General features: G+C 41.5%; 1 non-coding gene across 1 annotated transcript; it reads left to right on the top strand.

Moving 5' to 3' along the window:
- The first annotated feature begins 9,717 nt into the window (after nt 1–9,717).
- Nucleotides 9,718–9,792, top strand: Trnas-cga (transfer RNA serine (anticodon CGA)). Its single transcript has one exon. It is a non-coding gene; the product is annotated as a tRNA-Ser (tRNA).
- Nucleotides 9,793–12,609: the final 2,817 nt, after the last annotated feature.

Here is a 12,609-nt window from a genome sequence, read left to right as displayed (position 1 = left end):
AATCAGACTAACATTGATTATAATCTTTTACAGTCATACAACAACCGGTAATATATCTATATATAAAAAGGAGAATTTAAATAAAAAGAAAGAAATCAGTTTATATTTGGAAATTTATTTTAAGATTGTTCATTGAAATTTCAGCATATTATACGTGAGTTATAACTGAGCTGGTGCCTTGTTTAAGGATTGTAAAAATGTGAGATTTTAATCTTACGGAACACATCAAATATGGAGCCAAGATTGGGAGACTGCATACAACCCTGCATTCACAAAACAACACCCAAAGAACGTTGAAACATAAGCAAGGAGAAATTAACCACAACCAACAGATTCAGTTTTCACCCAAAGAAATTACGTTCGTAACACAATCCTGTCCGTCATGTAATTACCACACACTGGTATACTAAATTCATATTAACTCTTTGTGAAATCTTCCCAAAAAGAATAGCTGAAGGCTACTTTGATGATTACACCACATGCTCCACGTGGTCAACTTGGTTTACAGAAAGCGTATAACTCCACAGTAACTTTGATAATTAAAATAAATTCCATCGAAAAGCAATTGACAAAAGAAAAACCTTGAACTGGTTACTAACGTCTCACTATTAACCTGATGGGTCAGACAGTTATATAAGCACGTGGTACTGGTCTCGCAAAGTACACTCCACGTGGGTTGAACATAAAGAAAAGCATAAAGAAAAGTTGCTATATTGTAAAATATTGTCAAGACGAGACGTTATAATCACACAAGCATTCACATTTAAGATTGATGAACTTAGAGTTACTGATCAACACGTGGTTCCACTTTACTCACAAAGTAATGACAAAGCAACTACCGCAAAATAATCTGAACTTCACACGAGAATTACACTCCGCTGCAATTTAAGATAGCATTAGATATTTTAGAGCTAAATCTGAAATCAAGGTATTAAGTTTTCAGTTAGGCTGAACTTAAGAAATCCATTGTCCTACGGACTTAGCAGACATGCGCTTAACCGGAGATCTTACCACTTCAGACGCTCGCCACGGTCCCACCGCAACTGCCTACTGCCGAGCGTGCTTCCTGAGGGTGGCTCACAAAGACAAACGGAAGTGGCCAGAGGGGCAGCTTCCTATACCAACATGACAACGGACGGACAGAACCATACTAAGGATAGAAACCTCTTTGCTTTTAGGAAGCGTAGCTACCTGTTCCGACGTTGGTCCTACTGTTCTCTAGCAGACAGGCTTGTCTGCTACCCTCAAGCATGCAACTACAAATACATTTGCTCATTCATACTCTCACACAGAAGGGAAGGGGGATGACAGTATCTTGCTACTTGTCAGTCTGGTATCTGCCAATACTGGACAGTTTGTTGTGGCATAGGCAGTGAGTTACGCGAATGGTACAGGTTCAAGTGCATCTCTCACACTTGTTTCTACACGTGACTTCTACAAATAATAAAGCACATTATTCATAAGCTAAACTGTAAGGCGAGCAAGAAACGGATAAAGTTACGTTTTCGTTATGGATTGATGGAAACAACACAACCAATAATTATTTCACACAAAGAAGACGAAACAGAGAAAAAATTGCAATGAAAATGTTATAAGCAATATTATCATACGCACAATTAGTGAAGACTAACAATAACATTGTATGTTCCTAGTAACAAAGTGAAAAAGTTCGAATGATGTTGGCTTCCATTATTGTTACAGTATTTGTGGAAGGGCTAGTTCACCAGACAGACATCAGAGCAGGACAGGTTTCCCGTGTGCACCATCACTTGATATTCTGTCTGTACAAAATGCCCCTGCAAGTGCTCATCGCACGTAAACGCCCAGAATGGAATATATTGTTCGCGAGAATGTTTTCTCCTTTCGTTATGAGAATCGTCTAATAGGACGGCTGACGCTACTCTACATATCTCAACAGTCATATAGCTATGTGAGACCATGTAGAATTATGCATTAAAGGAATAGAGACGCCATTCTAAATCAAGTACGTGCATCTTAACTTCCTCACTTTTTAGTAATACTGCCGACAAAATTTGGAATCATCTGTAAATAGAATTGATAATGCTGTTTGTGGATGCCATATGTAATATGATCTGTTTTCTGCCATTCTTGCGGATACAAGTTAGTCGATTGGGTTGCGCCTTAGGCTCTAGCTATAAGAGGAGTGTGTAGGTCAACAACGACCAATGTTACCCACAGTCGACCTTCAGTGGAAGGCTAAAGGACATCGAAGGACGAACCTCCCAATGTAGATCAGTCCTTGCTCTGTTTCCAGTCTCTTAACAGCACTTTATTCAAAGTAATGGAACAAATATTGCCCGTCAGCAAATGCAGTCTCTTTTTGTGTCTGATGAGTTACACAAGAAACCTAATACCACTGTTGAGCAACTCTGAGTTGAACGCTTGCATGCCCTGACACTCCACCTTAGCCCTGACACTCCGGCCTTGTCATTTCTTCCAAGTCATAGGCGTGCAGAGTAACATTTTCCGTATGTCATTGGTGATCGGGTGTGTTTCTTTGGTATTGTAGGTATGGATGGTTTGTTCTTCACACTCGACTGCTTACCGAGCGAGGTGGCGCAGTGGTTAGAATACTGGACTCGCATCGGGAGGACGACAGTTCAAACCCGCGTCCGGCCATCCTTGTTTAAGTTTTCCGTGATTTCCCTAAAACGCTTCAGGCAAATGCCGGGATGGTTCCTTTGAAAGGTCACGGCCGCCTTCCTTCCCCATCATTCCCTAATCCAATGGGACCGATGACCTCGCTCTTTGCTCCCCTCCCCTAAATCAACCAACCAACCCGGCTGCTTTGTATCCGTGATGAACTAGTCTGAACAAATTCCAGTCAAGTCTCGTTCACGAGTATGGCAAAGAAGAAACCGATGAGGTGACAATGTGGCAAACGGTGTAAATCCCTCGCCGTCCTTCTCTATTTAAGTTTCTGGATATTTCTCTAAATTGCTTAAGAAGAATACCGGGATGGTTCCTGTGAAAGGGTACGGCCGCTTTCCTTCCCTATAGTTATTCAGTCCGACCTAGAGCTCTGTCTCTAATGTCATCAACGACGGGATGTTACATCCTACTTTTCTCTCCAAAGAAGAAAAATTAAGTGAGCAGAGAAAAAGCGTTGGACATTCTGGCTGAGTAAAGCCTTGTATTGTCTTAGTCGAATACGGAGCCAGAATATGAGTAATGGTACAACTTAAACTGCTTCAACAAACCAGAAAGACTGTTATTAACAACAGTCATAATTCATTCTAAGCATATCTATTACTGATACTCATTAGATGTACCACCGTAGTGGGCATGCATTTGTTAAAAAAAATGACAATTCGAGATGAATGGTTGGTATCATGGATTTCCACACCTACAGAGTAAATGAAAGCGTAGATGCCGCAATGGCATCATTTCTTCAGCACAACCGACCACTGTGTTCTAATAATAAAATGTCGAGCAGTTTCCAAATCTCTTATCCAAGACAACGTACAATCGTTAACAGTTATATCATGCGCCCAGGCTTGTCGCCAGTTCGTCATCACATTTCCCACTGACATCCAGTTGTACATCAAATGTGTGAATTCAGTATTTTTTCATTGGGCTATTGGATACCGACAAATCTCTTCTATTCATAAATTCCGTCTTGCTGTATTCGTATTGATTCCCTTCTTATACAACTTTAAGTCTACTCTTACTTCTCCTATGGGAAAATATTCTGTTGTACTGTATGTTCGTCCGCCCGGCTAGCCGCGCGGTCTAACACGCTGCTTTACGAGCGGGAAGGTGTGCCGGTACCCGACACGAATCCGCCTGGCGGATTAGTCTTGAGGTCCAGTGTGTCAGACAGCCTGTGGATGGGTTTTAAGGCGGTTTTCCATCTGCCTCCGCGAATGCGGACTAGTTCCCTTTATTCCGCTTCAGTTACACTATGTCGGTGATTGCTGCGCAAACACTGTCTCTCCGTAAACGTCCACTATAATTACTCTATCACGCAAACATTTGGGGTTACACTCGTCTGGTATGAGACGTTCCTGGGGGGGGGGGGGGGGGGGGGCGTCCACTGGAGGTCGAACCGCACCCTGGGTTCGGTGTGGGGCGGTGGTGAGGTGAGTGGACTGCTGTGACCTGTTGTGGGGTTGTGAACCAGTGAAGGTTACAGCAGGACGAAGCCTCTCCGTCGTTTCTAGATCCCCAGTTCAATACATATTACATTCTATATTTACAATTTTTAAACTATAAGCATCTACCATTATAATTTCAGCTACTTTCCATCAGTTTTGTCTTAAATTTGTTCATTCTTAGTCCCACAAATAACCCGTCAATTCCACTTAGTAGTTATTCTAAGTTATCAATATGGTCAGGCTGCGCGCCATTGTCTATGGATCTTAGCATTGGCATCTGCTCTTTCTGCAGTTTTACTAAGGTCGGGCACTTTCATTTCTTTCCGAGAACTTTTGACATACATGTAAAAAAAAAAAAAACGGTTATTCAGACTGAGAAAGTTTCTCGCAGACCTTTTGTCATAAGATTGACGTTCCTGACATTCTACTTGTGTTATTTCCGTTTATCTTACGGAAGCATTGCAGCGAAATAGTTAGTAGGTAGTCAACAATTATCCTCTATGTTTTGAACATTTTACCTCGCTTCATACTTACAAAGATTTTGCCTGTACCTATAAATTTCTCTAAAGTATTGCAGGTTGTTTCCTGTCTTTTCCTCCACGACCAAACGTAAGGAGAGAATTAATTTACTGGACTTTTCAGTATAGCGAATTGCTATATGTACTCTTCAGTTCTTTTGTATGTTTTGCAATAGTATACAAAAGAACAGCATTTAACACGAAGCATTATATGTCAGACGAAGACCTCATTAAACGTTTATTATCTTCTTCTATAACGTGAAAAGTAATGGCCTTCTGGAAATGTGAAGGTACATTCTTCCACAATGTTTAAACGACACTTTAAAGAGGATTGTGTTTTTTGTCTCTCATTTACTTGAGGAAATTTTTATGGTAGGTTCTGGTGACTTGTTTGAGCTCAGTTCGCCCAGTGTTCTGTCAACCTGTGCCCGCAGTAGCGGCTCGACTGTATCCTCTACAGCAGTAACCTTCTTATTTCAGATGTTCCTGGCGGTTCCGTCGTTTGTACCTACAAGTAACTCCGTCCTACGATCAATCGTATCCTTGGAACTTAAGCACTTAATGTGTGAAGCAAATATTTAGCTCCCTGAAATAGCCGCGCTTGGTTCTACAACAACCCATTGATTTTTAAAACGTGTTGATGTTCTTAAGAACGAGTTAACTTCTCTAAGAAATACTAAGATATTGTTAAAAAAGGACAATCATCAATTTTCACTATTAAGAGACAATATCTAATTAAAATTCTTAAGACAAATTGCATTCACGGCTGAAGGCCTTATTCACAAGAAATTCAAGTTATTTGTAGTCTGAAGGCCCCAATATCAAAATTCTTTAGAAAGAGTTAACTTCTCCAAGAGATACTAAAATGTGATAAAAAGGACAATCATCAAATTTTCACTTTTAAGAGACAATATTTAATTACAAATTCTTAAGATAAATTGTATTCATGGCTGAAGGCCTTATTAACAATCATCACAATCTGACCACATCGAGAGAGAAGTGGGCCTCAGACAGTGCTCCAAGGATCCACCTGGGAAAGTCGCTCAACTTCGTAAACGATGAGACACGCAGCCAAGAGTTTTATTCACTTAACCAGATGGCAACTCAAACTAGTGACAGTTCAAATGCAGGCCAAAACTCTTGCAACATCTACCTAACGTCTGATAACCAACACAACGATGGAATAACCCAGGCAAGGCGGAACTGGCGGACAGCACTGCGTCTTCGGAATCCGTTGTCTAGAACATCCAGAAGCAGAAGGACCCACTACGACCAAAGTAGTCCAAAAGAAACAAATATACGAACCCCAATCAAGGGGGCTGTCGAACTACACGCCTTGCCAGACAGCTGCGGCAAGGTGAGGAAAGCGACACTGCCGCGAAAATGCGCTAACCTCCAGGGCAGGTAACTGGAGCGTTAGCGGCCACTGAGCAGAAAAACACTGCTGGTTGAACTTCATCAATAAACGCAAAGAATCCAATGATTAACAATAAAATTGGAGGATGGCTAATTAATTTCGCCAACTCCAAAAACTCCACTCCTTGCTCTTCGTCTCAGCGACCCTGCGAGCAGCAATGCGTGAACAAATGGCATGATCTCAAAATAGTGGAGGTTTCACTACTGCCAAAGTAGTCCAAAAGAAACAAATATGCGAACCCCAATCAAGGGGGCTGCCAAACTACACGCCTTGCCAGACAGCTGCGGCAAGGTGAGGAAAGCGACACTGCCGCGAAAATGCGCTAACCTCCAGGGCAGGTAACTGGAGCGTTAGCGGCCACTGAGCAGAAAAACCCCGCTGGTTGAACTTCATCAATAAACGCAAAGGATCCAATGATTAGCAATAAAAAGTGGAGGATGGCTAATTAATTTCGCCAACTCCAAAAACTCCACTCCTTGCTCTTCGTCTCAGCGACCCTGCGAGCAGCAATGCGTGAACAAATGGCATGATCTCAAAATAGTGGAGGTTTCACTACTGGGTTAATGTTCACTCAACTCAAACGTCCTGGGTCCGGTGGAGAACGAGGTTGTCGCCCTCGCAACTACAGCCCCTCGGTCCGGCAATACCTGCGTGCCGTCAGCGGTCCTAGCATGTCGTCGTGCTGCTGGATCTCACTGCTGCTCTATCCCAACCGAACTACCCGACACACTCCGACCCAGAAAAACACTTGTCGCCCTTCCAAAGATAGTGCTAGGGTACTAGATATCGATAACCACTGCTGCTGCCACTCGTGTACAGACAATGCTAGCAAACGTACTGGCGCCAGTAAACACGAGAAGGAAACGAGACGCAACTATCCCTATTACATGATGCCAACCTACCAACGGCACTAACGTGAGCCGCAACACGGCTCATAATACATAGTTACTGCGAGGATAGTTGGAACTTCATGAAACACAAGTGAACGCTACAATTTGCGAAACAAAATCTTGTTGTTGTTGTTGTTATGGTCTTCAGTCCTGAGACTGGTTTGATGCAGTTCTCCATGCCACTCTATCCTGTGCAAGCCTCTTCATCTCCCAGTACCTACTGCAGCCTACATCCTTCTGAATCTACTTAGTGTATTCATCTCTTGGTCTCCTTCTACCATTTTTACCTTCCACGCTGCCCTCCAGTACTAAATTGGTGATCCTTTGATGCCTGAGAACGCGTCCTACCAACCGATCCCTTCTTCTAGTCAAGTTGTGCCACAAACTCCTCTTCTCCCCAATTCTATTCAATACCTCCTCATTAGTTATGTGATCTACCCATCTAATATTCAGCATTCTTCTGTAGCACCACATTTCTAAAGCTTCTATTCTCTTCTTGTCTAAACTATTTATCGTCCATGTTTCACTTCCATACATGGCTTACTTAAGTAAAAGTGCAGGTGTCTTGCATTGAAGGTATAGTAACATTTTGTGAGTTTATATTTTTAATTTCAGATACAAAGACATAGGAAGAGATTGTCAAAGAGAACGCCATCATTTAACAAGTAATTCGTTCCAAAACTGATTTAACTAAAATATTTATCAACGCTGTCATTTATGTCCAACTTGAATCGGGACAATTAATTAAATAAAATTGGAATTGTCAAACTACTAAGGCGAAAAGGCTATCAAATAATAGTTGATAGATTTTAATTCATTAGAATCGATGTTATTTATTTGGTCTATAGAGATTCTTTGGAAATAAAAAAGCAGGTAAGGTGAAGTCACGAGCAATATCGGCTACCGCATGATCAACTATCGACTTTGTGACAAGGAATAATATGAATATTATTGCTCCTCGATTCATTCCCAGCAATTGAAAGTGTACTCTTAGGTGCCTGCCTAACCACACGCTCGGACGTCACTACATATTTTGAAATAAAAAGCCAAATATTTTTGAGAAGGAAGAACAAGACTTTATTGTTGCTCTTTTCCGTCGCAGCAATTTAAGCTGTCCTCGTATGTTCTTGCCTAACAACATACTCGGAAATCGCTAAATATTTATTTCATCCTTCGTTTTCAGATCAGAATGAATGTAAGTACCATAAAATATTGCGGAATATACTTGTATTACTTTCATAAGAAGTAACAGAAAGCGTTAACAATGCTAACACGAAAAAAAATTGCATACAACCGGGTGCGAAGCAACAACTCTCGCCTCCAGAAACCACGACGTTATTCATTAGGCTAGTACTTAAACACGTAATGTTTAACTCCTGTCTTGGTTCTAATATTCCATCTTGAAGGTTTGTATTGTTGATCCGTTATTAAATGATGTGTTTGTGGTAAATTTTCAATGCTCCTTTTACGCTGAAACGACATACTGCAAATTAAAAAACAAGTGTGTTTCATTATTAATTGTAATCATTCACGTTAATAGCTCATTCCTAAAATAGCGCTCTTATATGAAGGTATTAAGCGTCGATAAATAATTATAACAAATCATTCCAGGAATGTCGTGTTTTTGTAAAGATCCGGGACGCACTCTGGAAATCTTGAGAGGTCCGTATCTAATTGTAACGAGAGTCGATAACTGGTCAAGCAGTCGTCGATACTGTGTATGTCGTCAAAATAACGTCACGCTTGTGGGAATTTTTGTGAAACGAGCAGTACTACTCCGTGCAAAACTGCTGTAAATTTATATCACGTTTTCTACCCATATTGAAGACAGAATGAACTGAAATAATTAACAGTTTATAATGAAATCAATGAGGATATGCTTTCGATTATCCGCCTAAGACATTTATCTGTGTAACGAATTATATAAAACTAACAAGCGTGGTGACGCGTATATTTAAAAGATATTTTCCTTCACTGTACACACAAAGTACGATGCGTATTAATCCGAACGATATAGACACTGTGATGTACACAAGAGACATAAAGCCCATTAATTTGTGTTCTCCTACGTTATGTAAGCTTTTGTGTGTGCAACAACGCCAGCTGCCCCCATGTATCTGCAGCATCGCTGCCGAATGACTCGTGAGTAGCGGCATAGGCAAGAGTGTCCACCTATGTGTTGTGCTATTGGAGTAGCTAAATGTTATACGTCTACATTATACAACGTATTGAAAATTTTTTGACATGTTATATGTTTCCAGAATGAGATTTTCACTCTGCAGCGGAGTGTGCGCTGATATGAAACTTCCTGACAGATTAAAACTGTGTGCCCGACCGAGACTCGAACTCGGGACCTTTGCCTTTCGCGGGCAAGTGCTATACCATCTGAGCTACCGAAGCACGACTCACGCCCGGTACTCACAGCTTTACTTCTGCCAGTATCTCGTCTCCTACCTTCCAAACTTTACAGAAGCTCTCCTGCGAACCTGCAGAACTAGCACTCCTGAAGGAAAGGATATAGCGGAGACATGGCTTAGCCACAGCCTGGGGGATGTTTCCAGAATGAGATTTTCACTCTGCAGCGGAGTGTGCGCTGATATGAAACTTCCTGGCAGATTAAAACTGTGTGCCCGACCGAGACTCGAACTCGGGACCTTTGCCTTTCGCGGGCAAGTGCTCTTGACGAAGGTTCGCAGGAGAGCTTCTGTAAAGTTTGGAAGGTAGGAGACGAGATACTGGCAGAAGTAAAGCTGTGAGTACCGGGCGTGAGTCGTGCTTCGGTAGCTCAGTTGGTAGAGCACTTGCCCGCGAAAGGCAAAGGTCCCGAGTTCGAGTCTCGGTCGGGCGCACAGTTTTAATCTGCCAGGAAGTTTCATGTTATATGTTCACTGATGTGAAAAAGGAAGTTCCATTTCCTACTTCGCCCTCTTATCCGCCCATTTTTCTTTGTTTACTTTCTAAAGTAGCCTCTGTTCTTCACCAGAGTTCAGATTTCACCGAAATCAGTCCAACGATTTAGTCGCGGAAACGTAACAGACATAATTACTTTGTAATTTAACATTGTTGGTGCTAGATGTTACCCACCCGCCAGGGTAGCCGAGAACGCTGACGCATTGCTTCCTGGACTCGGGTAGGCGCGCCGGCTACGGATCAAATCCGCCCGGCGGATTAACGACAAAGGCCGGTGTGCTGGCCATCCTGGACGTGGTTTTTATGCGGTTTTCCACATCCCGCTAGGTGAATACCGGACTGGTCCCCATGTTCCGCCTCAGTTACACGGCTCGCAGACATCTGAACACATTCGCACTATTCCATGGATTACACTCGACGCAGACAATTGGGGTACCCTAATTCCGTCCTGGGGGGTACGGGGTGGCGGCAGGAAGGGCATCCGGCCACCCCTTAAACATTAACATGCCAAATCCGATTAACGATGGCTGACCCTGCATAACTGTGGGACAAGGCTCAAGCGATAAAAAGTGCTAGCTGTTACCTGCTGCTTCGTTCACATATCAGTAGTTTTGTTGTGATGAGTGGTGGTGAATAAGCAAGCTAGTTATTTTACCATATGCGGTGTAGAGACCTATGTGTAGAAAATGTATTCAGTGCTGGTACATAGGGGCTCACCTAGAACCTGATGTGAGATTTTGCCACCAGAGCAACACATACCAACCGTTTCTCCCTTCCATTTTAATGCGTTTTGGTGCCTACCTTTTTGATCCTTCCTGCTACGATGACTAATTTGTGATTAACATAGTCAGTCAATAGATCATAATCAAATGCGGACTCGTTAAAAGCCTCCCACGTTCCACATGTAAAGGTACGACTCTCCATTTGTCGTACTGCTTTTAAATGACGCCGTCATTGTGAGACTTTTCAAGTGTTGTGGAAGCCGTAAGAGGCGCTTGACGTTCAGCGTCTAAAACGTGAGGGCTTGTGATTGTTGTAATGCCTCTGTAGCTTTTAAGGCCGGCTGACGTTCTTCATCCAAGTTTCGGCGGACGTGAGACTGCTCTGAGGTTTGTTAGATTCGAGTAACTTTCGCAGCTTGAGCTAACTTTCGCAGCTTGAGCTCTGTTTGAAATATGCGCTAAATCAGATTTACGTTTGTGAGGCTTAAGAGTTTTATTTAAATATGGTTCTCGTGCTTACCGACCAACTTTACTGTTGTTATCTCCACCAAAACTCCCCAGCAGCGCCAGGTGGTGTAGAAACTCAGTATTATAAATCATGCGCACCATAACATTGGATTTGTACTGTCACGAAATAATACATAGACACTAAGACTCTCTGGTCATCGCGGCATCGTCGTCTGCATGCTACTGACGCATACCGTATTTAAAAATGTTAACAATACTCAAAAGGATACAACTTTCTAAAGTAATCTATGCTATTCTTTAGAGTTGAAGCCATCTCCGTACCAGATACCATCGGAATCGGTGGAAACGTTACAGAGTGAGTTACTTTCATAATTAATAATACTGGTATTAGTATGAAAGTATTGATAAAATGTGTTGAGAATTGAATAAGCATTGAGGTGATTACGTTGAATCATATTACGTAGAACATACCACCCAATAACAGCATTTTCACAAATATGATAAAGTTCAAAAGTCAGAGAGCAAATAATTTATTCAAAGAGTAATTATTGTTCCATATTTCGCGTTATATTCTTCAAATTAATAAGTATGTTGTAGTACATATTTTCTAAAGTACCCTACGTTCTTTCTCGGCGTTCAAGTTATCTCAGTACCAAATTTCATAAAGATTCTTTCAAAGGTTTAGTCGTGAAAGCGTAACAGACAGAGTTAGTTTCTCATTCATAATATTACTAGCGCTGGGAGCGTGGATTAAACACATTGAGGATTGCATAATCATTGTGTTCATTATGTTGAAATTACGTAGAGCATATCAACCAATAGAAGCATTTTCACAAGTATGGTAATGTTCAAAAATGAATAATTTTTAAAACATTGTTCGTGAAAACAATAGCGGTCAAAAGCACTATTAAAATTTTTAGTCAAAAAATAGTCCTGAGTGCGTGACATAATTTAGTTTTATTTTAGAAGAGGTCTGGTTTCGATGAGTGTAAGACCATCTACAGACCAGTTACTCCACGATGGTTTTTGATGCAATCAAGACTTTTTCTTTAATTAAAAAATTAAAAAGAGTGAACAACTTTTCCAAACAGTAAATGTTTTTCTCTATTTCGCGTAATGTTCTTCAGATCAATAAAATCTTGTACTACGAAGTTTCTAAAGTAGCCTATGTTCTTCCCAGACTTCAAGCTATCTCCATACCAGATGTTATCGAAAGCGGATCAACTGTCTAGTCGTGGAAACGAAACAGTGTTAGTTTCATATTTAGGATTGCCGATTGATCTCAAATTACTGGACACACTGAGGGATGTTTCCTTAATTTACGATGGCGTCCAATAAGTAATTCAATACATTTTTCCTCGGTCAGCTTCGGATGCAAAAACGCAGAATTTGTTGTGAAACATCGTAGAATATTCCTGCTTCAGCCACCATAGTTCCATAAAGTTGTGGTTGGTGGCGGCGCTATACACAGCTTTCAAAATGGAGTCTGTAACTGAGATGTGTTCCGAGCAGAGAGCTGTCATTAAGTTTCTTTTGGCAGAAAACCAGAGCATCGCAGATATTCGT

This window comes from Schistocerca serialis, chromosome 1 (assembly GCF_023864345.2).
Source record: "Schistocerca serialis cubense isolate TAMUIC-IGC-003099 chromosome 1, iqSchSeri2.2, whole genome shotgun sequence".
Classification (NCBI taxonomy): Eukaryota; Metazoa; Arthropoda; class Insecta; order Orthoptera; family Acrididae; genus Schistocerca; species Schistocerca serialis.
The sequence above is the reverse complement of the archived record's forward strand: the minus strand, read 5'-3'. Positions and strand labels throughout refer to the sequence as shown.